This window comes from Canis lupus, chromosome 17, assembly GCF_011100685.1.
Source record: "Canis lupus familiaris isolate Mischka breed German Shepherd chromosome 17, alternate assembly UU_Cfam_GSD_1.0, whole genome shotgun sequence".
Classification (NCBI taxonomy): Eukaryota; Metazoa; Chordata; class Mammalia; order Carnivora; family Canidae; genus Canis; species Canis lupus.
The window spans coordinates 37387492-37410841 of NC_049238.1; the positions used below are offsets into that span (position 1 = coordinate 37387492).

Genomic DNA, 23350 nt, shown 5'->3' on the forward strand with positions numbered 1-23350 from the left:
TAAATTGGATCAATTTCTCTATTTAAGTAAAAAAGAAAAAAATACACATTTTGAGCCTCTAATATATGTCAATTCTTTATTAGTGGTTGGGAGATGAAAAGGTTGAAAGAAACTCAGGAGACAGAGTCTCTATCCTTTAAAGGTGTAGATCGTGTAGTATGGGGAAACTAGATGTTAGGAATAAAAAACAACACGTTTTGTTGTTTGCTTTCTACAGAATGACTAGAAGACACTCCAAACAGCACTCAAGGAGCTTTGGACTGAAACTCTGCAGGGCTCTGTTATGAATTGTGATGGGATGTTCTGACACTGGAATTTAAGAGTAGGAAATGGAAGTAACTTCTGATAAATACAGTTCAGAGATGCTAGGAATGTTCTTCCTCCAACTCCCAAGACTTTGTTTTTTAATTCTTCCTCCCCCTGGTGACCACAAAAAAGGTTTCATTCCAAAATCACCCAGTCAGGGACTCCTAGGTGGCTCAGTGATAGAGAGTCTGCCTTCTGGTCAGGTCATGATCCTGGGGTTTAAGATCGGGTCCCGCATTGAGCTCCCCACAGGGAACCTGCTTCTCCCTCTGTCTATGTTTCTGCCTTTCTCTGTGTATCTGTCATGAATAAATAAATAAAATCTTAAAAAAAAAAACCCCAGCCAATCAAAGCTATTACTGTGTAAATTTCTGGGAGAGGCACACTTTACATTTCAGCCACTATTTACATCTCAGGGTGAACGGTAGTTGGGAGCCAGAAGCTAGGAAACAAGTGATTGGAAAACAGTGTAGTAACCTCTCATTCTGGTAGCACCAGGGAGCCAGGCTGGTGGGGAGAGTAAATGGTTCCATTCAAGAGGGTTAGGAAAGGATTTAGAGAAAGTGAGGCATCCATGGGGACCAGCCAGGTGAGGGACAGGAGGAGCTGTGGGGGCAGGTCAAGATATTCCAGGCAGAGGAGACAGTCACATGCCTTCAGGAAGTCCTGAGTGTGGCAGCATGTGTGTGTTAGTTAGTACACACATGTATGTGTGTGCTCATAAGCATGTACATGTGCGTATATATGTATGGTGTGCATGTATGCACGTGTGAACCGGTGTCCACATGTGTACATTTGTGTGTTGTATATATGCGTTAATGTTTGGGTGTGTGTGCTCTATGTGTGCCTGCAAGATGTGCTAGACAGCTAGGCAGCTGTTGATAAAGGACTTTGTCTTTATTCCAAGAAGCTCTGGAGCAACTTTATACAAGAGAATAATGTGTTCAGGGTTTCCTGTAACCCATATGTCATTCCAAGCAGGATTTAAAATCTAGGGACACTTACCTTTTGACCCCAATTTTCATCTCATGATCCCACTCCTACATTATAGCCCCTACAAACAATGGCTCAAAACATTTGACACAAACTCCACAGGCTCCACAACATAAGGCAGTTTTAGGGAGGTATAAATCTGGAATCAGGGAGGAAAATAAAAGTGAGAAAGAAGACTCTAATGGGAGCTAAATTTTCCTAGATACCATTTGGCTAAAATATATGACCATTTCATAAATGAGCATGACAAAAATGAACAAAATGAGCATAAACAGGAAAGTTAACATCTTAGAAGCATTGGCATTTGAGTTATTTGATAACATTGCTGGTTGGATTTTACATTTGCGTAACTATTAATGTTCCCTAGTGATTCTGCCAAAACAAAGTCTATCCTTAAAGCAAATTCCAATCTCTGCCCCTAAAAGGCACAAACTCCATGCAATCCAGGATCTGGTCCTGGAGCCCGTTTCTGAGGCCAACAGCTTGCAGTGAAGCCTTCAGGCTGCAGGTGGCAACAAAGATCAACCTTCTTCACTGCCTTTTTGAGGCTGTGAACAATTAAATTTAATTCCTCCTACATTTAGTATTCACTGTGTGTTAACTCCCGTGCACCAAATCTCTGCCTCACTTACAAGAGTTGCATCCTTCTCAGATGGTGTGTGAGTGCAGATCCAAATCACTGGGAGACGTCACAAAGCCCTGCATGCTCCTTCCTTCTGGCAAGTTTCCTAGAACCTTCTAGGTGCTCTAGAAGCTTGGAGCCTAAGAAGGAAGAAAGATGGATATTGAACACATATCAATTTTATTTCTTGTGTATATGTGTGAAGGAGCAAAACATATACACCTGATTCCTTCTCCTGGTGACAGAGATGCTACAGTGAATCATCCTCTCCTGCAGTCGTCCCCTCCAACCCCTTTGGGACACCCCTAAGCTCTGATCATAAAAGTAGAGTGACAAAGAAGCCTGGAAGCCTGGAGTTTTGGCAGAAGCCCTTCTTCACTGGAGCATCTTCCACTGATACTTTCTGAGGACCCATGGCCATAAGATCTGAGAAAATCAATCAATCAATCAATAAACAAACAAACAAACAAACAAACAAACAAATAAATAGTACAGCCACCATGACCTTGTCTACTCAGAGAACTGGAGACTTGGGTATCTCCTAGCTAAGTATTTTCTAGACATCTTACAGAGAACATTATTTCAACGAATGCTCATGGGTTTATGGGGGAAATGGATTATTATAGTTTCATGTTCCAACTTGACTGAGCTAAGGAATACTCACATAGCTGGTAAAGCATTATTTCTGGGAGTGTCTGTGCAAGTGTTTCTGGAAGACATTAGCATTTGAATTGGTAGGATGAGTAAAGAAGATGGCCTTCACCAATGTGGGTGGGCTTCATCCAATCCACTGAGGGCCCCAAAAGAAGAAGTAGACAGAGGAAAGGTGAATTTTCTTTTTTCTCAGGCTGGGATATCCATCTTCTCAAGCCCTTGGACATTGAAGCTCCAGGTTCTAGGACCTTTGGACTCCAGGCTGAGTTCTGCCGCTGGCTTTCCTGGTTCTCCTGCTCGCAGATGGCAGACTGTGGAACTTCTTGGCTTCCATAATTGTATGAGTGCATTCCTATAATAAATCCTTCTTTTTTCTCTCTCTCTCTCTCCATGGATAAATAGATATATATGGGCTGATATGAGTATTTATATCTTTGTATCTCAGTATTTCTGTATAATCTATCTATCTATCTATCTATCTATCTATCTATCTATCTATCTATCATGATCATCATCTGTCTATTTAATCTGTTCTATTGGTTCTGTTTCTCTGGAGAACCCTAATACAGTTATCTCTGATTTACTCTCCTACATTTTTCTCTCCGCTTTGGCCACAACAAGCTCTTCACTGCTCTCCAAAAACAAACACTCCAGCCTTGATGCCACCCCAGGGCCTTTGCACTAGCCTTCTGTGTGGAAGTCTCACTTCCTCAACGAGGGCTACCCTGATCACTTCATTTAAAATAGCAACATGTACCCTTCCCCGCATCTCAGCACTCCCGAATCCTCTATAATACTATCATATTCTATCGTACTCTATGATTTAGTTTTTATTTGTTTTACTTTTTTCCTTTCTGTTCCACTAGAATACAAGTTATACAGGGCAGAAGTTTTAATCTGTTTTGTTTGTTTATATATCATGAGTATGCAAAAGTGTTTATAACATGTGTCAGGCACTTAGCAACATTTGCTGAATAAATACGGGAATAGATGAACAAGTAAGCTGAGGGAATATTCATTATTCAGGTCACTATGGTGCTCAGTCCCAAGAAACTCAAGTAGGATTCTCAACATGGTCCAATTTGGAGGTCAGGCCCTATGAAGAATAGCACCAGGACACTTTCCCAGATTTATTAGGAATGGTTGGTAGTGGGTAGGAGTAGTGGAGGAAGGGTCTAGTTTCCAGGGGAGCTGGTAGGAGTGGATGGGGTCTCAGGACTCCTAGTCAATGTCTAAAGTGCTTCTCATGGTATCTCAGTTACGTATTGCCATGTAACAACCAATCTAACCCTTAGGAACTTAAAACAACAATTTATTATTTTTCATGACTGTGTGTTGGCTGGTGCATCCTCTGCCGATTTTTCCTGGGTTTGGACACATTCAGCTGAAGGTTAGCTGGTCTAGAAGATCCAAGATGGTCCCACTCATATGTCTGGTGGTTGATATGAACTGTTGTTTGGGGGCCTTGGCTCTCCTCCATTTGTCCTCCATCAGGTTAGAGTGGCTTCCTTATGTGACAAATCTTAGGGCAGCTGTTCAAAAGAGGAAAGGTAGAAGCTGCAAGCCTTCATGAAGCCTAGGCTCTAGAACTCATATTGTCATTCTTGCCATATCCTACTGGTCAAAGTGACTCACAAGGCCAGCCCAGGTTTAAGGGAATGTGGGTGGAGAAATAAACTCCACCTCTTAATGGGAAGCACTGCAAAAAATTTGTCCCCAAAGTCACTTGAAATAGAAAAGGAGGGGTTAAACCCAGATTGAATGAGCACTCTTGACCTTCATGTTACCCTGCCTTCACAAGAAATTCAAAGGGCAGTAAACTCTTATTCATTCATTCACTCATTCATTCATCAAACATTACTGAGTACGCATTGTGTTCAAGTGCAGTGCTGGGCATGGAGGATACAGAAATGAGTGGGGTCCAGCACTTGATGCTTCTAAGGAAAATGGGAAAGCCATGTTGCTCAAGCCCTCTAGGATGTTCTTTATCCTGCTTAGTGGTTCTAAGGCTAACTGGGAACCCAAGGAGAGTGTTAGCTCTTGGAAGGATGTCCAGAGGGAAGTGTGGTCCAACTAGAGCTCTTATCTGTGGGAGGCAGACTGGTAGAAGTGAGGGTAGGAGTTAAGGCAAATCACTAAGGCTGGAGAGGAACAGATCCAAGGAAGAGAAGGAATAGCAGAAAGCAAAAGGCCTATGGCCCCAGGAATGGGTTCTGAAATAGGTAAATACCACCTGCCTCAAACCAACTGACCTCTGGTGCCCTACCAATATTATGATAAAGATAGAAATGCTGTTCTTCAATGTTTCCTTCCTTCTCTTTTTCTTCCTTCTCTCTCTTCTATTTGTATTTACTGAATCCTACTTTAGATTCTGTTAGAAACAATAGCCAAACTGTGGAAGGAGCCTCAGTGTCCATCGAAAGATGAATGGATAAAGATGTGGTTTATGTATACAATGGAATATTACTCAGCCATCAGAAACGACAAATACCCACCATTTGCTTCAACGTGGATGGAACTGGAAGGTATTATGCTGAGTGAAGTAAGTCAATCAGAGAAGGACAAACACTGTATGTTCTCATTCATTTGGGGAATATAAATAATAGTGAAAGGGAATATAAGGGAAGGGAGAAGAAATGTGTGGGAAATATCAGAAAGGGAGACAGAACATAAAGACTCCTAACTCTGGGAAACGAACTAGGGGTGGTGGAAGGGGAGGAGGGTGGGGGGTGAGGGTGAATGGGTGATGGGCACTGAGGGGGGCACTTGACGGGATGAGCACTGGGTGTTATTCTGTATGTTGGTAAATTGAACACCAATAAAAAATAAATTTATTATTAAAAAATAAAAAAAGATTCTGTTAGAAGATATCTATAGGTTTTGACTTTGTAGCCTTCTCAACCTCATACTCTCAAATCTTGAATTCATTGTTGATCATGTAGTGAGGACTTAATCAATGGATTGAGATGATTCTAGGCTATAGATTCAAACTGAAAGGAAGATCAAAGAGTATCTTCCTAAGATATTCCTTCACAGACATTCTGGTAGCTGATCCTCATCCAAGACTATCTCTCTCTCACATCATACAACTCCTAGGATGTTGATCACCTTGTAGGTAGTATAGATTTGCATGCTTACTAGGTTAAATAATAGTTTGTTCTCAGAGTAAGAGAGGGTCTCAAAATCTCTTAACCACTTATATCAGGATCAGCTAGTTAAAAATGAAGACTCCTGTGTTCCCATCTCAAACCAGCTGGTACAGAGTTATGGGGTTAAGCCTAGAAACCTGAATTTCTAGGGAGCTGGTGGGTGATATTTCAGAAGTCTCTGAGGATCTCCAATGTAAACGAAACTTCACTTCCTCCACAATCAGCCCCACAGAAGTAAATCCCAGTCGGGGGACATGGCGCTCTGTCTGTGTATATTTCCATGACAAAAAAGGGAATAACTAAAACAGGAAGTTGAGAATCAGAACATAACTCTCTATACAAAAACATGTGCCACAAATGTGACCTAAAATGTCATTCTCTGCTCAGGCTCATTAGTCATAGAAGATCATGGAAAATCATTCTCATTATGAGGGGCTGCTCATTAGTTGTAACTTCCCCCAGACACTTTGTGTGAGAGGCAAAGTGGGTGACCAACATGGAAATTCAGGGAAGCCCTGGTTCTGAGAATTCACTAGAGTAGACTCCACTGGGGCAGGAGGTGTTTTGCCTAAGATTGGCTAATCTGGGGGCTAGGGACATGGTTTTTAGGTGAGAGTTCAAGGTTGATGTTACCTCCTTTCTTCTTCTGGAAGTTGGGTATCTCTCCTTACTGTGTTGTCCTCGGGTACACTTGTATTTTACCTTGTAGGTGGCACTTTGTAGGCCTGACCAACCTTCTAACCAAAGGGATAGGAGCTCCTGCTACTAACCCGAGGTCCTGACAAGAGAATATGGGAATAGAAGCCCATACCCACTCATTCTAAATACACTGCTGGGGGTAGATGAATGCTTGACCCTTTATCAATATTCTTATTACAAGGCACTAGACTGTGAGCTCCTAAAGGGCAGAGACTTGGCATTTTTATTCCTATACATTCATAAACGAGCACAAAACTGCTAACATCACCTCATATGGATGTGCAGATTTTATGCTGCATGGCTCTAGAAGACACCACTCACATTTTGATATCACAGACTTGAATATTTATTATGACAATGTTATGGTAATTGACAATAAAGTGACCTGTACTAAAAAAAAAAAAAAAACCAACAGTATTTCTAATGACTTTCTAGCTGATGAGAATAAAAAAGGAAGCTTTATGCTAATTCATTCCAAGGAACCACAAGTGGTTGGAGCAAAGAGTACAAGGAAAGGGAGTGAGGCAAGAGATGTGGCTCAGAGGAAAATAGGGGCCAAATCATGAAATTTATTAAGGCTATATATGCTAAACCCTGCTCTTTAACAGGAGGACAACATGGATTCCCTATGGACAATTTCAAACAGAGGGATAACATGATTCGATTTGCCTCGTCCAATAGCTGCTTCTGGCATCTGGCTGAAGAACAGGTATTGGCACAAGTCTCTCAAGTGGTTTCCTTTTTTGCCTTTAATCCAATTGAGAGATGAGTGTCTAACAATTGTCAAGGAGATTTGAGGAAAGTGAATGGATTTAAGGTATAGTAAGAAGGTAGAGTTAATAGATTTTGGTGATTTATTGTGTGCAGAATGAAGGGGTAATTGTTGAGATGGTTTAACAAATTACTACTTTATTGTCTATTGATGGATGTTTCTACTGATGGGTAGTAGATCTAGTTTTTAAAAAATATTTATTTATTTATTTATTTATTTATTTATTTATTTGAGAGACAGAGAGAGAGAGAGTGGATGGAAGGGCAATTGGAGAGAATCTTCAAGCAGACTCCCCATTGAGAGCAGAACCTGGTGTGGGGCTTGAACCCATGACCCTGAGATCATGACCTAGGCTCAAACAAAGAGTTGGTTGCCCAACTCTCTGAGCCACCCAGGTGCCCCTGGCATCTCTATTGGCAACCACTCTATTGGTGGATGGCAATTTCATTCACTGACATAAGGAATAATAGAGGAGAAAGTGGCAGTTTTTGGGGAAAAGATGATAAGCTTTGCTTTTGACTAGTTGAATTTTGAGGTATGTGTGAACTCCAGATAGAGGTGCTCAGTGGGCAGCTATCTATGCAGATCTGGTATTCAGGAGAGAAATTTGGAATGGAGATTAAAATTTTGGAGTCTCCAGAATAAAGGAGATAATTGAATCTGTGGGGTGAGTAAAATGGGGAGAAAGATTAGTTTAAAAGAGAAGATGGTCTAGGACAGAGGGATTTGGAGATGTGGAGGACACAGAGGAAGGTTGGAAGGAGAGGCCTGAAGAGGTAGAGAAAAGATTGGGAGACATGAAGTAGGGAAATCTAGAGAAGAAAGGGTTTCAAAGTGAGAATCAACAGTGTCAAACACTAGCAGTACATCAAGCCTGGTAAAGTTTGAAGTGTCCATTGGATCTAGGAGCTAGGTGACTGTAGAGCAAAAGAGAAATAAAGGGTCTTCAGGAGTGAGTGGAAGGTGAGAACATGGAGTCAATGAGTAGAGACAATTTCTTTAATAGATTTGGCTGTGAAGGGGAGAGAGACAGATGGGTATAGCTAGAGGGAGACATGTGGCTAAGGGAAGAATTTTTCAAGATATGACAGGTTTAAACAGCTGAGAGGAAGGAGCTAACAGAGAAAGATGGGTTGGAAGGGGCAGAGAGAGGATGGGTTTGTAGGTAAGTGTGTGAGCTCTGGAGTAAGTCTGGGTGACTAAATTCCTGTTCTGCTCATTCTCTTGTGAGTACACTAAATGAAATTGTCATACTGAGGTTATTTTAAAAATTATATAGCAGAGTCATATGCTTTTTTCTTTTTTTATATTGTGCAATACCGGTTTTATTTATTTTTTATTATTTTTATTATTTTTATTTTTTTGTATTTTTTTTTATTGGAGTTCGATTTCTTTCGATGATGCATCTGGGAGAAAAGAAAAGTGCCAAGGACCTTCCTCAGATTTAACAAGAAATCTTTTAAGCCTTTATGCCATTTAAAGATATGGAAATGTTTTTCAGCATTATTTCCAAGGTGATTGTTTTATTTATCTATTATTATGAAATAAGGCATCCTGGAACTTAGTAGCTTAAAAAAAAAAAAAAGGACAATCTTATTTTGCTTGTGATTCTGCAATTGAACAGGGCTCAGTCTTGTCTCTGATCCACCCAGCATCAGCTAAGGGAACTCAAAGGTAAAAGCTGGGGTCATCTGATGGCTCCTTCACTAACAGGTTTGGAGGTAAGACTGGCTCTCTGGTGGGACCGTAGTGGGGCTATTGGCCAAATTACCTTCATATGGCCTCTCCACACAGAGTGGGCTTCCCCACACATGATGACTCGGTTCCAAGAGTGAGTATCTTGAGAGAGAAAGAGAGCCAGGCAGAAGCTGAATAATTCCTGATGATCTGGCTTAAAAATCATTCAACATAGCTTCTGCATTATTCTATTCATTAGAAGTGCATCACTAACATCGTCAACCTATATTGAAAAAGAGGGAAATTAGATTCCACCTCCTAATGAGAAATGTCTCAAAGAATGTGTGGACATATTTTAAAACCACAACAACAACACATTGCCAATTAAGACAAATTAAAGCTATAGGTTTTTTTTATCAGGATTAGTTTTACATAACTTCTAAACCCTGAAGTGTTTTATAAGACCTGCTTGTTCAAATAATACTTGCAAGGGCATATTTGTTTTAACTAAGAATAGAAAAGTTTGTGACAGTAATGAATATTCATACAGGTCTTCATAATGTGTAGAACAAAAGTGATAGTCTTGTGGCTGTTCTTGATTTAATGTTGCTTAAAATGGATTCTTTGAAGTAGTTTATGCTGCAGAACTGTATCTGTCCCCCTGAAGCTGTAAGGAAGAGGGGATACCTCCCATATTGCTGGGATTTTTTTTTGTTTGTTAGTTATGAGGACTAGCACTCTAGCAAGATTATTTGTATGATAAGCAAACAGCAGACCCTTGGATTTAATTTTAACAGCAGAATGGAAGAATTTTAAAAAGGATTTTATTTAATGATAGTGGAATAAGGAACATAGAGTGTTTTTCTTCCACTTGATGTAAACTTGGGGAAATAAAGTGGGTGTATACTAATGTGAGCGCCTCATCATAGCCTCATAGCCTTCCCCCATTTGGGGGAAGATTGAGTAAGTTAATGCATGCCAAGCTCTTGGCATGAGGCCAGGCACACAGAGTGCTCACTCAATAGTTAAGAATGGTGGGTAATGTCAGAACCTTGAGGAGGATGAGTGGGTTGGTACCCAAAGCTAAAACATCCAGGAACTAGCCTTGAATAAGATCAAAGAAAAAGGAAAGGATGAAGAAAGTTTCAATGGGTTTTAATGTGGGCTGATGGAGAGTTGAGAAAGTATTTCTACCAGTTTCCATTATTTTGTTATAAAAAGGAAGAAGAAATTAGGTAGGAGATTGGAGAAAGTAAGGAAGATTTGAAATATTTTCTGTGGAGATGGGACAGCTAGAAAATTATAAGAAACAAGAAAAGGATGCTAAGCAACTATAAAGGACAGCTGGTTGGCTATCATGAAGGTGCAATGGTACAGATCTGCCATGTTCTCCCAAGCTTCTTGGCTCTGATGTAGAATCAGAATGAGGAGGCAGACATTGGACAGATCCAGAGCTTTGCCAAGTAGTGCAATGGGTGAGCAGAGGGCTGTACAGTGAGAGGAATATTGACAAAAGAATGGTCCAAGTAGGGGCTGGAAGGAAGTGAAGATAGGAGGAGATGATAGAACAAAGTTGAGTTGGTCAAAGGACTAGAGGTCTCTGGTGATTGAATAAGTAAGCAGTGGGAGGGATCCCTGGGTGATGCAGTGGTTTAGCGCCTGCCTTTGGCCCAGGGCGGGATCCTGGAGACCCGGGATCGAGTCCCACGTCGGGCTCCCGGTGCATGGAGCCTGCTTCTCCCTCTGCCTGTGTCTCTGCCCCTCTCTCTCTGTGTGTAACTATCATAAATTAAAAAAAAAAAAGTAAGCAGTGGGAAAGATGGAGAATGGGGGAACAGAGGGAGAGAGAAAGAGAAAGGAAGAAAGGAAAAACAGGCCATAAAGTCTGTCTTTTGTGGTCAGAGAGTAAGATGCTTGAACTTTTCAGAAGTGAAGAGGTTATGATAAATGATAAGTCATAGGGTATAGCAATGAGGGTGGGTGAAAAAGTGTAGAAGTGGAAGTCATTGAAAGTGAGAAAGTCAAAGGCCTGAGAGGTCATGGTGTGGGTCATCCAAATAATGTCAAGGTCCCTTGGGGTTTAGGGCAAAGAAAAGGACTTGGTTCCAGTACCAAATATTTAATAAATGGAGGGGAATGATAAGGAAGTCAGTGGCTGAAAGCTACAAAGAGAGGTACAAGATGGTATAAACTTCAAAAGGGCTGGGGTTTTCATTTGTTTGCTTTTGTTGGTTGTTCATTTAACAAAGGTTGCAGATGTCACAATCTGATGTCAGTGGAGAGGTGACCCAATGTTGGTCCCAACTTCCTGGCTCTGAAATATCTGGTGTAGGGGGGCTTGGGTTCTTTCTCCTTGAGAAAGCTACAGGGAAAGCACGGTCCCTAGAGGACAGCCAGGGTTCAGTCAACACAAGAACTGGGGGAATATTTAGAAAAGAGAATGGAAAGAGAGTCATTCATTAAAAAAAAATAATGATCAAGCACCTGCTATGTGTGTGATACTCTTTTGGGCATTGGGATGTATCCATGGCACACATGGGTGGCTCAGTCATGTAAGTGTCAAACGCTTGATTTCAGCTCAGGCCATAATATGAGGTTCCCTGCTCAGTAGGAAGTCTGCTTGTCTCCCTCTTCCTCTGCCCCTCCTCCTTCAAATAAATAAATAAATCTTAAAGAAAAGTAATTTATATTCCAGTAGCAAGAGACAGAGAGATAAACACTCGAGCAAATACATACACAATAAACTTTTGGATGATGATACAGGCTGTGAAAGAGAAAAATAGGGCTATTAGCTGGAAAGTAGAGGGTGTGTGGAGGAAGTGGGAACTTATTTGTCACAAATTGTGTCCTTCAAAGGGAATGGAGGGTGCAGTGGGAGTTGTGTCGACAGTAAGCCAAGATAGATTTTATAGAATCAATGCTTATTAGAATAAATAATTTTGTTGAATAGCAGATGGAAGAAAGCACATTAGGGTTTGCAAACCATCACTGTGGGATGTGTGATTTTGCAAAATAACTGTGAGGGTTTTTGCAGCAATTCTTTCCCATCATAGCCCCCTGAGAAAGCTATGGCCACTGCATGACCTTTTCTATCTTTTTGACCCCAAGGCCAAGGACAGACACTTAACAATTCCTGCCACAGGCCCCACAGGTCTCACAGGTCACTGAACTACTGGAAACCAGAGCAGACACTTACTGTGTGGGAATGGAGGCAACCTCTAGGGTAAGACAGTTTGCATGCCACTCAGGAAACAATGGTGTTCTTGAAGTTGAGCAAAGGGAAGTGGCTAGCACTTCAGACATGACATTCATTGAGGCTTAGAGGAGATGTTTTTACAGCAAAGAAAAGGAAGCTTTACTTTACCAGGGTTAGTAAATACAGGAAATTTACTTTCTTAATAGGTCTCTAAATAAGGTTAGAGGAAGACCAGGAACAATACCCAGTGGAAAGAGCTAACTGACTGATAATGAGGACTAGGATTTAGGGGAGGAAGCTTCCTCGGTGCAGGTGGCCCCAAGAACAGCCCTGGGCTCTTGTGATCCTCTCTGATGCCCTGATTGGCTGGGGTGCTGGGAATGCCACTTGAGCCCAGATGGTTGCCCCCTTGCCCGATTTTCCTTTATCAGGAATCCTATAGTCTTGTATGTCCTCATGCTCTATTCACTTGAGATAATGAAGAAGTCACTTGAGGTAATGAAGAAGACGTATTTTTCTAACTATGGTTAAAGCCCTTCCCTTTAAAAGTAAGTAAATCGATATTGATTCACTTGTTACTAGCCTTTGAGCTTTTACTATATTCAAGATAATTGTAGTAGAAAACAGAGACTCAAAGATAAAAACGTGATAGTTCATAATGCAGTAGGGAGAACCAATTGTCTTTAAAAATGACATTACAAACTACTCTGTGCTGAAGCACTGGTTTATCCTGCACTCTGCACTCTCTTTTAGGCCTCTCTCAGGCTTCGACTATTGCTTACAGATTTTTATATTTAGAGCAGTCTCCTCTTCTAACTTCCAGGTGTGTGGGTCCATCTGCCAACTAGACACCCCCACCTTGGGTGGCCCATTTACATCGCTAACACAATGCAACTGAGCTCATTTAACCCCACTACCTTCAGAAACAATCTGCTCCCTCTGCTTCATGTATATCTATTCTTAGTAAATGATTGTACTGTCTTCTCAGTTACCGAAGCCCCCAAATAAGAACATCCTTGCTCTCTGTTGTCCCTCTACTTTCACGTGTTGCATCCACATTCAGTAGTCACTCAGTCTTAGTGAATTGATCTCCTAAGTATTTCTAGGTACTTCCATCTATCCTGATGGCCAGCACCATAGTTCAGACCCTTGTCTCCTCATCTGTGGTGCTAAGTAGGTGACTTCCCCACCAGCAGCCTTACCACAGTTTTGCCTTGTCCTAAACTTTGGTCCAGACTGCTACATCTGGGTGGTCTTATGCCTTTTCTTCCATGGTTCCCATATGATTTTAGCACAGACAAGATACTTCACGTTTGGGGCTCAGCCAATCCTCAGGTCATCTCCCAGCTGTGGTCACAGTTCCCCACACACACAGCACAGTGTAGCCATCAGGAACCTCTTGCAGCCCCCACCCCACCCCCCAGGATGCTCTTTCTCACATCCAAGGTCTGTCCTTGCACAGACTGCTCTTTCTGTTTGGAAAATTATTCCTCTTTAGCTTCCCTGGCTAATTTTACTCATACTTTGGAGCTCAACTAAGGACTCAGGCCCTCAGGGAAACAGTGTGTCACCCTGTGGCCACAAGGTGTATCTCTTTTCTATGGTCTCTATGGTCTTTTGAGACCCTGGATAAACCCTGTCATAGCACTTGCCAAACTACATTTTAATTGTGAACCTCTGATTAATCTATAAGCAACCTCTGGGCAAAGGCTGTGCCTTATATATTTTTGTATCTCAATGAGAGTCTTGTAGGAAGTGCTTAGTAAATGTGCGATAAATGAGTAAGTGAAAGAAATGAAAAATGAATGAAAGGAAGGATAAGGGGAAGATGGAGAGAGAGAGAAGGAGGGAGAAAGGTAGAGAGAGAGAGAGAGGTAGAGAGTGCATGAGAATGGAGAAGAACAGGAACTAAACCATACTAGAAATAGGCAGTAAAGGCTTCAAGGAAGAGGTGATATTTGAGCCAATGTTGAGGTAGAAGTAGGAGTTAGCCAGACAGAATCAGGGCAAGAGGATTTTTACACATAGTTGAGAATACACGCAGGCACAGAGATAAGGAAGATGGAGAGATGTTGGTTTATTTTTCAGGATTCAGTTGCAGGTGACAGGAAATTAATACAGCTGATTTAATAGGGAAATGTTTTCGTGTCAAGAACTGTACGCTTACAGAATCAACGGAATGAATAGGGGAATGAGCTTTACGCTGGGCATTCAGAAATAATCTCTGGAGGATGGCTTGCTGAGGGAGCCATCATCTCTGCCACAATTTGGGAGATGCTGTCACAAATTCTGTCTCCAGCTTCACACCACCAGAGCCCAGTGCAAAATCAGGAAGTGGTTGCCGTGGCTGTTGGCTCCAAGAACATGTAGCCTCACCCAGATCTGGGGACCTGAAGCATGCCATGCTTGCTAAAATCTGCAGGGAAGAAATGGGTGGCTCTCCCCAAATAATGCATTCCAAATTCAAGTCTCCCATGGAGGTGTCTGATTGGCAGAACTAAAGTCACATCTGGAACCTTCACTGCAACAGAGTCTGCAAAATGTGGTTCTCTGCTTTTTGAGAAGCAAAAGGTGGTGCAAATACAGCTGGAAAGCCACTATAATTAGGCAGAGGAGCCAAGCTACCATATGCACTGCCTCCTCCCACCTCGGTAGAGCCACAGTCACCAGAAATGGCCCGTATTATGTGGGAGAGATGAGCCCAGGCTGTCTTCAGGGTCACTCCTCCTGCTCCCCTGCCATTCTGCTCAACAATGCAGGCAGGGTCTGTTGGGTCTCAGGGTCAATCCTCTCTGCTGAAGCCTATGCTCCTTCTCTGGATTCCCACCTTACAGCTCACAGTCCAACTTAGAACCAGCATGTGTGGGATTAGTGCTCATGTCATGGCTGACCGACAATGATAGATGTGGTATTCCCCTAGGGGGGAGTGTGGTGGGCGGAGCATGGGCCCAGGGGAGGGGTGTGGGCAGAAGGTCTTGTCCCACAGTGAGCTTTACTCCTCAATAGCTCTGTGGACTTAGACAAATTACCTCAATGTTCTCTATCACATTCAGTGCTTCATGTCCTCAACATGCTCAACATGAGGGATTAGGATAACAGCTGCCACCATTGCTGTGAGTAACTTGGTGCTGTTTCTTTGAATCAGTCCCTCAAATTCAAAGTCCTCACGGGGAGCATCCACTGGCCCGTCTTTGAACATATTCCCAAACCCTCCTTACTGTCTAGGGAACAAGAGAGGAGTAGTTGGTTCTTTCCAGTTCTGAAATGGAACGCAGAGAGCGCTACTTCCTACCAAGACCAGTGGGGTATTTATCCCCTCATGGGTAGCATGTTTAGTTGGTGAATAGAAAATTTAAAAGCCACTACGCTATGGATATATTTTTATTTTTTTAATTAAAAATTTTTAAAAACATTTTCTTTATTTATTCATGAGAGACGGGGGGGCAGGTGCAGGCGGTGGCAGAGACACAGGCAGAGGGAGGGAGAAGCAGGCTCCATGCAGGGAGCCTGATGTGGGACTCCATCTTGGGGCTCCAGGATTATGCCCTGGGCCGAAGGCAGACGCTACACTGTTGAGCCACCCAGGGATCCCCTGGACATATTTTTAAAATAGAAATTATCCATTTTAGCCTCCTTCTGAATATTAACACCCTTGAAATCACAAGTTTTGTATTCTAGCTATATTTGTTTCTGTTACATCTTAAACACAATAACACTACTGAAATATGAAAATATATTCTGGTATCTGATCTTGTCTCATATACCACCAGTGATAGCCATCACACACTTGTTGAACACATGTGCACATGGCACATGAAGTGTCATAATATTAGTGTCACAAGCCTGTCATGGTTGGCAGATCCATGCTTGTCAGCCAGAGACAAGGAATAGAAATGGACTTAGTTTTTTTTTTAATTTTATTTACTTATTTATTTTAAAGAAATAAAGAGAGATTATGAACAGTAGGGAGGGCCAGAGGGGTAGGGAGAGAGTCTCAAGCAGACTCCATGCTGAAGGTGGAGCCTGATGTAGAGCTTGATCTCACAACCTCAAGATCACAACCTGAACAGAATTAAAGAGTTGGACACTCAACCACCTGAGCCACCCAGGTGCCTCTGGACTCAGACTAGTTTAAATAGAAAAATAGTTTATTGAAAAATATTATCAAGTGGTTCCCAGAATCCATGGGAAGGCTGCAGAGCTGGCTCAGAAAACAGGCAGAAATAAGAGCCAAGAAAGGGTAGAGAGAAAGGCTGCTCCCAGGGGAAGGGGCATTGTGCTGTAGCTTTCTGTTCTTTCTTAAACACTGGCAAACTGGAGAGTATTTTGTGGTTAGACACATTTACATTCACACAACAGGTGCTAGTTGAGTCCTATGCCCAGAGAAGCAATGCCCAGAATGACAAGATGTGGTATCAGGACACAAGTATGTTGGACCAAGTGCTGGACACTGGGAGGCACAGAAGGAGTGTGTCCTGGTATTTATTAAACGTATGAAGATGGTCTACTGGTAGACCCCATCATCGAAATGGAGCAACCAAGCCTGAGAATTAAGGCACTTGCCTTAGTAAGCAACACAGACAAGATTCCAATTCAGAGCCTCCCAACTGAAAGTCGTGTTTGTGAACACTATGCATTTCTTCTCCTCCTTTGGAGATTGTGTTTAGGAATCTCAAATGATCCAGGATGTAGATGCCACAGGGAAGATTCAAAGAACCTGTGAGGAGTTAGAGATAGCAAGCAGCTGGGAAATCTGGAAGGCTTCATGAAGGAAGCAGTGTTCCACATGGGCCTTGTGAGCTCACTAGGGTATCAGCAGGTGAATATGTGTAGGAAGGAGGATGTGGCAGTTTGAAGGCATGAAACAAGCCAAGTGAACCAGAAAGGTGGAGGGGGGTTAGTTCTAGAGACAGTGAAGGGTCCATGTGACAGCTATGGGAATGCATGGAGGGCAAAGGAGCAGGTGGGGACCTCCTCTGGGGAACCTGCTATAACCTGGATGGGCATAAAGAGTGAAACAGTTTCCTTCCACAGGCAAGGGAGGCATTTTTATTTTTTTAATTAATTACCATTATTTATTAAGTATGTGGGCCTATTGATTTAGAGAATTTTTTGTTTTATTTTGTTTTGTTTCTTTCTTTCTTTCTCTTTTTTTTTTTTAGTTTCAGAGGTAGAGTTTAGTGATTCATCAGTTGCAAATAACACCTAGTGATCATCACATCATGTGCCCTCCTTAATGTCCATCACTCAGTTACCCCACTCCCCACCCCCCTCCCCTCCAGTAACTTTCAGTTTGTTTCCTATAGTTATGAGTCTCTTATGGTTTGTCTCCTTCTCTGATTTCATCTTACTTTATTTTTCCTTCCCTTCCCCTATATTCATCTGTTTTGTTTCTTAAATTCCACATACGAGTGAAATCATATGATACTTGACTTTCTCTGACTGACTTACTTTGCTTAGCATAATACCCTCTAGTTCCATCCACGTCATTGCAAATGGTTAGATTTCGTTTTTTCTGATGGCTGAGTTTGCATTCCCACCAGCAGTGTAAGAGAGTTCCCCTTTATCTGCATCCTTGCCAACATTTGCTATTTCCTGAGTTGTTAATTTTAGCTATTCTGACTGGTGTGAAGTGGTAGCTCATTTCAGTTTTGATTTGTATTAAGGGGGGGGCATTTTCAGATTGAGAGTGAGTTGGGGGCAGGCGGCCTGATATGCTCGATGATCAGAGCTATGATTTAAAACCGATATCTGTAGACCTTTCTTTTGAACAACTGATGCCAAATTTTTTTGTATGTATGTATTTATTTATTTATTTATTTATTTATTTATTTATATATTTATTTATAAATTTATTTTTTGTTGGTGTTCAATTTGCCAACATATAGAATAACACCTGGCACTGAGGTGGGCACTTGACAGGATGAGCACTAGGTGTTATTCTATAAATTTTTTTAATTCAGGAAAGCAGCTTTGAATTTTGACAAGGACTTTAATGAAAAGAACAAATTATGTCCCCATTACCTCATAAAATCATTGTTTATTCTGTGTGCCCCTCCCAAAAGATATGATCTCAGAGGAAAGGTCAGTCTTTTTTTTTTTTTTTTTTAAAAAAAAAAAAGGAGAGTTGTCAACAGTACTTCAATACACTTAAATATCAAGGTCTCTCACTTTCCTCATTTTATTTAGCCCATTATTATACTAGCACAGGCCTAAGGACCAACATGTAGAAACCACAGCTCTGAAAGATCTGGTCATGTATAGAAGGCAGACTGATGCTGCAAAAGGTCACAGGCAGAGCAAAGATTTCTGATCTTAAGGGCTATTGCAGTACTTTGAACACGCAGTTCTAATTAAGAGCAGGGGAGGCCTGTGGGCATGGGAAGGAGAGGTCAGATGTGAGAGATACTGGATGGAGATGCACAGCACTTTTGCTGTGTTCTGTCCTCTGATGACCACGGATGACATGACTAATTGAGAAGATCACTCTTTCTTAAGGGATCCAAGACACAGTCTCACAGTCCTTAGTACCATACTCCAGGCAGCCTGCACCAGTGGATCAGAGGGGACACGTGACCCCAAACATCTTTGCTATTACTATATTGGGTGATTTCCTGTGAAAGGAGATGGGGATGGGGATGGAGACGGGGTCACTAATATTCCTGATGATTCTGGCCCAGGATTCTGGAAGAAGTGTGGTAGGTAGATTTCTGGCCCCCAAACATGTCCACATCAATGTATACAGAATGCCCAGAACCTGCCAACATGTTATTTTACTTTTCCATGTTACTTTACATGGAAAAAGGGATTTTATAGATGGAATTAAGGATCTCAAAATGGTAAGAAAAATGATCCTGGATTTTCCTGGCAGACTCAATGTAACCTCAAGGATATTTATAATAGAAAAGCAAGAGTGTAAATCAGAGAAGAGATGGCAACAGAAAAAGAGGTCAAGGAGATGAAGTCACAAGCCAAGGAATATGGGCAGCCTCTAGAAGCAGGAAAAGACCAGGAAAAGGACATCCCCCCTCAGAGTCTCTAGAAGGAACACAGCCATACTGCCACCTTGATTTTCTCCCAGTAACACCTGTGTCAGGCTTCTAACCTGCAGAACTATAAGATAACAAATCTGTGTTTTTAGAGAGAGAGAGGCAGAGACACAGGCAGAAAGAGAAGCAGGCTCCACGCAGGGAGCCCGATGTGGGACTCAATCCCAGGACTCCAGAATCACACCCTGGGCTGAAGACAGGCGCTTACTGCTGAGCCATTTCAGGCATCCCTGAAATTTAGTAGTTTGAAGGGTGGAGTGGGAAGCTAATGTACTCTCCTTGGGGCATTCTAGATGTCATGTGTAAGGTGCATATTATTGGGGATATGTCCATCCAACAGCTGGAACTTCAGGGACAGAAAGGAAGGAACAACAATATTTTAAAAGGAGGAGAAATGCATAATAACCGTTTTTTTGTTGGGTACCTACAAGGTTTCTGGTTCTTTCACCAAGTTATTTTATTGAATCATTATTACATCTGGAAGGTAAGTTTTTTTGTTTGTTTTGTTTTTTTGAAGGTAAGTTTTTTAAAACGTATTTTCACAAATAAGGGGCCCAGGTAAATGGCCAAGGATTAGGAGATGTGCTAAAGGTTACCCAGCTAATAACAGGACTCATATCTGGGTCCAATCTAATTCTAGACAGTGTCACTTTTACCATTATGGTTCTACTGCAGTTCTGGAGGAGGAAATCAGGGCAATTTCTTATCCATGTCCTGATTCTTCTCAGGAACACAGAAAATGAGGTCACCAAATAGGTAGCATCAGGGTTAAAGGGCCACTTTGAGAGGTTAGAAGTAAATAAAGTTTAGAGCAATGGTAGTAGGAGGGGTGACAAATTTTTGGTAACCTGGAGAGGATGCTTCTCAGAAGGAAAGTTTCTTCACGTTGTGGGGTCACTGACTCCAAGACCAGTGGGTGTCATGGATGATGACAGCAGTGATTCACTGTCTGTTGGCCCAGCAGAGGGATAGGGCAGGAGACTAGGCAGTGGCCAGGGATCTGAGTCCTCTGCCCCTACAGTACTTTATTCCTAGACTTCCTCACTGTGGGGGCAGGAGGAGGTGCGTGAAGGGATTTCCCCAATGTCTGAAGGTTCCAAAGGGACAGGAGAAGCAACTTCTAATTTCTAGATCTACAGTTGGATTCCTGTTGGCTCAAGGAGCTGGAGCCTTCTGTACTTCATATACCTTCCCCAGCCCATGTAGTGTGGCACTGGGCTTGGACCCAGAAGACTTTGGTCTTATTCTACTCCAGGGATTCATAAACCTGAGTACATAGCTACCATTTATGGAGCACTTAACATGTGCCAATAGCCGCACAAAGCAGGTTTTCTCTGACCCTATTATTCTGATAAGGATCAGAAGTTCAGAAAGATTTAGTAACTTGTCCAAGGTCACAGAGCTAGTAAAAGGTGTGGCAAAAACTTTAAACCAGTTTTATCCAACTCCAAATCCCATACATGACACATTTTGCTATGAATTAAACTCCTGGTCACAATGGGGAAACAGATAATTGCAGTTTACCATAACACAGTGTAGTAATGTGGAGCTAAAAAGAAGTGTATGGATGGCCAGGGAAGAACCCCTACTACTGATACGGAGATGTAACGGGGAGGCTTCTCGAAGGAGGTGACCTCAGAGCTCAGAGGTGAATGAGTTTCTGGCCAGTAGAAGGGTAGAGCAAGAAACAGGCAAAGATGTGAAGATAGTGGCCGTGTTTGGGAAGAATGTGTAGTCTGGCAATGAAGATGATGAGTCAAGAATTTATGACATCAGGGATACTGTTGACATGGATGAAGACGGGAGGTTCTATAAAAAGAAAACCCTCAACACTTCCAGCTAAGTCCTAAAGCCATGCTGCTTATACATTGTCCCTCAGGAGAACCAAGGAGGTGAACATTTGGGCCTGCTTATCATTCTGTTCAGTAATAATTATGTTGTTCATTAAGTACGTGTCAGGGTAACATTTTTGGTGAGATTTGTTTGATCAGGATATAAACTCTGTGCATGTAGTCACAGGTTTCTCAGTTTGTTGCTCATACACTAAGGTCATCTGATCATGAGGCACAGCCAGCTGCTCAGACTTCTTTAAAATACAGGGAAATTGGCATCTAGTTGCACATCCTCTGAGAACTGTGCACCTCCAAAATCTCCATGCTTTTTCTGAGCCTCAGTTGGGTGAAATGACACTACCAGTGTGCAATAAACATATTTTGTGTTTGCTATTTGGTCTCTAAAATTAAACATCTCAAAGAGCTGCATCATTTTCCATAAATATGGCATTATTAATTAATTTCCCTTTTCTACACATTGAAGTTTCTTCTAATGTTTCACTATTTTCATCATGAAATAACCCATGTGGTTTTCATTCTTTGGATGATTTTCTATTGAAAAACTCCCTGAAATGGGATTAATGGATCAAAGATTGATAATGTTTTTATGGCTTTTGGTACATGTTACACAATCACTTTCTGAAAAGTTTAGAACAATAGCCCATTGCTGGCATCAAGTTTCTGTGCAACCTCATCAGTGTTGGGAGGTGTGCTTTTCCTAATTTTCACTAATTCATTAGGTATAAATGCCTTTTTTTAAACTATGGCTATCTCTGACTGGGAGCTCGATCTGACAACCCTGAGATCATGACCTGAGCTGAATCCAAGAGTTAGATGCTTTACTGACTGAGCCACCCAGGTGCCCTCAGAGTAGTGATTTTTAAATTGTTTTTAGATTATACATCTTTTTGCGATATGGGTCCTTACTTCTGAAATGAACCTGACCTATTGCATAAAATTTAAATGAGTTCGTGGACCTACTCAGGCCTATACACAGACACCTCTCAGGTTAAGATCCTTTGTTCTATAATAAGCACTTTAATTAAAATGTTCATTTGATTATTACTCATTCTTGCCTGTCTTAGCAAAAAGCTGCATTATTATATTTTGTGTTAGAAGTCTAATGTTATGAATAATTCAGTGTATTTCTTTTCCTTTTTTTCCCCCCAGTGTTTTGAGCCTATCACTGGGTGGACTTCAGAGTCCCAGAGGGAATTTGACTTCATGACTTAGACCTCCAACTTCAGTATGACATGATCCGAGTTACATAGGAACCTGAGTCTGAAATACAACTAACAGATTGAGGCCCCTAAGACTTCAGATTTATCAGATTCAGAATTTTAAATAACCATGTTTGAAATATTTAAAACAACAACAACAACAAAAAAAAAACTGAATCAAAATGTGAGCAAGAGAGAAAAATAACAAATGACCTGGCAGTTTGGGGAAAGAACTAAATTGAGTTTTTAGAAATCATAATTATCTTTAAGGTGCTGAGAGAAAATTAACTGTTAATACAGAATGTATACCAATGAAAACTATTAAAAAAAGGATGCAATAAGGATATTTACAGGTAAATAATAAATAAGCTTACCACCACCAAGCCTTCATGAAAAGAGTAAAGAGTGTTTTAAAAAGAAGGAAAATGAGTCCAGAAAGAAGGTATATTAGTTTTTCATTAGTTGCTGTAACAAATTGCCGCTAATATACTGCCTCAGAACAACACAAAATTATCTTCCATTTGTGCAGGTCAGGATTCAGATCCAAGTCTCACTGGGTTAGACTAAATGTATCAGTCCACAGGGCTGCTGGAGGTTCTAGGAGACAAACTACTTCCTTGCTTTTACTACCTTCTAAAAGCTTCCCGCATTCCTTGGCTGGTGGTCCCTTTCTCCATCTTTAGAGCCAGTAACAGGTGTTGGGTCCTTATCACATCATATCACTCTAACTCCTCTTTTGTTTCCCTCTTCTACTTTGAAGGACCCTTATAGGTAGGTACATAGAGCCCACCCAGATAATCCAGAATAATCTCCCTATTCTAAGGTCAGCTGATCAGCAACTTGCATTCCATCTGTAACCCTAATTCCTCTTTGTCCTGTAACATAACACATTCATAGGTCCCAGAGAATAGGGGGTAGACAGCTTTGGGAAGCCCAGGAGATCTGGGCTATTAGTAAGAATGGTGAGCCAAGAAACCAGTGTAAACATGTGGGAAAATAAACAAGCCTTGTCTTGTCTATTTAAAAAAAAAAAGGTTGGGGGGGGCAGCCCAGGTGGCTCAGCGGTTTAGTGCTGCCTTCGGCCCAGGGTGTGATCCTGGATACCCGGGATCGGGCTCCCAGCATGAAGCCTGCTTCTCCCACTGCCTGTGTCTCTGCCTCTGTGTGTGTGTGTGTCTCTC

General features: G+C 41.7%; 1 long non-coding RNA gene across 1 annotated transcript in view; it reads right to left on the reverse strand.

Annotated features, from left to right (window-relative positions):
• Window positions 1-1309: 1309 nt before the first annotated feature.
• The window catches only part of LOC119869695, a 53799-nt gene continuing 31758 nt past the window's right edge, over window positions 1310-23350 (reverse strand). The window contains exons 3-4 of the long non-coding RNA XR_005372431.1: window positions 1932-2061; window positions 1310-1438 (exon numbers count right to left, since the gene is read on the reverse strand). This is a non-coding gene — a long non-coding RNA (uncharacterized LOC119869695). The remainder of the gene's footprint in view (window positions 1439-1931; window positions 2062-23350) is intronic.